We start from the raw sequence: 3,637 nt of genomic DNA, 5'->3' as shown, positions 1-3,637 counted from the left end.
TATGTAAAGCGTGTGTGTGTTTGGAATGAAAAGCACATGCCCTCCACGAAGCTGTTGCTTGGGGGAGGCAGCAGCCAGATCACCCTGGAGGGGCCAGGCCAGTGGCATCTTGGAGCTGGGAGGATGCTGTGGTGTGGAGACCCATCCCCATAGTGATGGGATAGCTGTGTGGGGACGTGGCTGAGCCCCCCGGTGTCGGAGCCTGCCTGTGCCTGCAGGCTCCGAGGGGCTTTTCCCCTGTCCCTGTGCCTTCCTGGGAGACCCAAGGGCAGCCCATGGTGGGGAAGTCACTGCCAGACGGAGGTCTGTGAAGCTGCAAGATGCCTCAGCTGGTTGGGTGGCTTGTGGGTGTCTGATCTTCACGCTCAGCCTTGTTTCTCCAGCTGCCCGACTTCTACGTAGAAATTTGTCTGTTTGCGTGTGGCCTAAGCCTGCACTTGCTTTCTGGCCAGGTCTGAGGGACAGGCCTTCAGAGGGCTGCCCTCCTCTCCTCGCTACATGCAGTGATATAGGTCCGTTAGCGTTCTTCCAACCTTTCTCTCCCCCTCTTTCATCCTTCTGGTAGGGAAGTGTCAGAATGTTGTTCCTGAACTCGCCTGTTCTTCCTTCCAAAATTAGTCAATCAGTGAGGAAGTTCACGTTTCTCTGGTTACATTCATTTTTGCTGCATGTAGCATTTACCTCTTCAGTATCTGGATGCTTTTTTCCGTTATTGGGGTTCTGCAGAAGAGATCTGCATCTTGCAATAATTGTGTTTGCCAGAGCTGCTTCTGTGGGCTGGGCCAGCCAGCTCTGCCCGATGACACTCCCCTTCCACCAGCACTGGAGGAAGCAACTCTGCGTCACCCCACGGGGAACCTGACTCCTTTGGACATTCCCACCTTTTGAAGGCTGAAATGCTGATATTAAGAACACAACTGGTGCATTTCAGCATTTCAGTAAATCTACTTACCTTTAAACATAGCCACCTTGAGACTTGTCCAGTGCGAAGAAAACCAGCTTGTATTGTGAAATTTTGCTTTTTCTTTTGAACATTCACTCTTTGCTCGGTTTTTCATTTCTTGAGGTTGTGTTAATCACCGCTTGCTCATAGGAGACTCGAAATAAATCAGTTCCACTTCCTAATCTCGCTCACCCTCTCGCAGAAGGCTGCTTTATTTCATTGAACGGTGGCACATATAAAACCTGGCAATAAAGCCTGCTTTAGGAGGACTGTGTGGCAGAGATGCAGTTGAAACCCTAAGGTATGGGTCACTGTGATAGCAGCTAGCACCTAATATAATTTACCTTTTATTTTTAGTACTTGCATATTGCAGTACGGCTCAGGGGTTGTTATGTAGCTTTGCCAGGCAGTGCTAAGTAAGTCAAACTTTTGCTTTGACTGCAGGAGCATCCGCTTCCAGACTCTGGTGGATTTAAAAAAAAATGTACTGGAAACCTATTAAAGTAGCAGTTGAGAAGAAGGGACCTCAGTGTGTCTTCTAAAACATAAGTAAGCTCTTGATTTGTCACAAGTCTTTTACAGCTACGTGCACAGTCCAGCCCCATCCCATGATGTGCAGCCCATTGGCATTTCTGCAGACTTGGGACGAGGAATGTTTTGGCCGCCATGGATCACATAGGCTCCAGCAAGGAGGCTTGAAGGACCTTTTTTTTCCACCAGTGTGATGGGGAGCCCATTTTTGGTGGGGGGAATGGCTGCATCTTGTTGATGTATTGCACATGCTTCTGGGCAGGTGGTGGGAGGGCTGCTAGGTCCTTTGGGAAGGGGCAGCCAAGCACGGGCAGTGGGCACATTTGTCCTCTGCCAGCCTGCTGATGCCACGAGGCAAGGGAAGCTCTGTTCCTGCAGGTATCCCATGCGGCAGCTCTGCTGGGGGTTGGCTCCCCACTGCCAGCATGGATGTGGGGTGGCTGGTCCAGAGGGTGTCCTGGGTGTCTGGGGAGCCATGCTGCCCACCCTGGCTTGGTATGGGCAGCAGGAAGCTGCTCTCCACAAATCACCTTTTGGTTTTGGGGATGAAGGGGGATTTTTGGGCCACTTTTATGCGGTGAAGAATGAAAATACCTGTCAAGTGTTACCCTGTGAAATGGCTCCCTGAAAATTGAGCAGTGCCCGTTTTGTTATGGTTTATAAGACTCAGTTGTCCTTACTGGGAATTGACTACAGCCCATTTAGCTCAACATGAACAGCTGTCTGATGTATTATGTTGGTGCCAAGCTAATGAAAGCCTGTTCTCACTCTTACACACACTTATGTATGTGCCTCAGGATGTACAAGTTGTTCCCCAGTATTTTGCTGCCATCGTTCTGATTTCCACCCAGGACATTATAAAAGTAAGTATTGCGGATGCTGTCACAGCTTCCCAGAGAAAAAAAAAAGCAATATAATCTACCAAAAATAGCTTTCTAAGTTAGTGTCCCGCATCTCAGGGAAATGCCAGTTTCTCATCATTTTGGTAAGTACAATTCCTGATGCTGGCATTCATGTCCCAGTGAAATCAATGAGGTCCTGCAGGTCTGTTGGAAAGAATGTTTTCTGGATTAAATGAACAGAAAGCAGAGTTTGAGGGGAGAGAGTCGCTAACAAATACGGGTTGAGCTTTAGTGAGTATTTTCAGCTGGAAAAAAAAAGCATAAAAAGGTAGGTGGAAGCAGCTAAACTTCCTGATGTTGAGCCGAACATTTTTTTAATATTTTAGTAATTAAGTTATTGTTTCTTGTTTTGAAACAATTTTTATCTAAAAATGCTGAATTAAAATGGTCAAGTAACATGGGAATAAAACAAACGCTGGTCATTTTGTGTAAAAAAAAACCAAACCCCACAACATTCATGTTGACCACAATACCAACAAAACACTGCTATTTTTTTTTTTTTTGTGCTGTAAAAAACTGAGATAAAGAACCTAATTTTGATTCGATCTGAAATTTTTTTTCTCTCTGGGTTTTTTTTTTTCCCCTTTAAAATTTGCTTCATACCCCAACAGGAAAAGTCCCTTATTTTCTATCTGGTATCCAGCCTTACTGCCAGCAGAGCCCAATGCAACTGAAAGGGGAACTGGAGCTTGGAGCAATGTCTGGATCAGAGTAAGGACATCTCTAGAGGATGATTTTGAGTGCTCAGTTTTAGGAGTTTCTGCGTACATTAGTCTCCTAAATTAGACAATATGAACACCCTGTGTGTCAGATGTTTTCAGTGACTGGTATATTTAAAACAAGACTGACTTCAGGATGGGGTGATACTGGCCACTGTTTTTCCTGGCCGCTGTGTACATGGCCCCACGTACGTAGGGCATTTCTGCTTCTCTGTGTGAGGACTAGACCTGCTTGCTCTGAAATGCAGCTGGCGTTGACTTGCTGCATCTGCAGGTAAGGAGGTAAGTGCTGAGCAGCAATATCAGTTGGGTGTCCCTGTGTGCTGGCTTGTGGCTGCTGCTTTCACAGTCTCTGTTGTATTAAAGTTTGCCTTGATTTAACTTGGAGCCACCTCCACAGCAGCTTCAGCTAAGTGACCTTCCCCATCAACGTAGTCTCCTTTCATATAGTCCTTTTTCCATGGGGTCCTCCCAGCTCCCAGGTGGATCTTGTGGGGCAGAGCTCTCCCCAGCAGGGTGGTGTGGGGCGGTGCCCCATCGCA

This window comes from Larus michahellis, chromosome 6 (genome assembly GCF_964199755.1).
Source record: "Larus michahellis chromosome 6, bLarMic1.1, whole genome shotgun sequence".
NCBI lineage: Eukaryota > Metazoa > Chordata > Aves > Charadriiformes > Laridae > Larus > Larus michahellis.
This window is presented reverse-complemented; position numbering follows the sequence as displayed.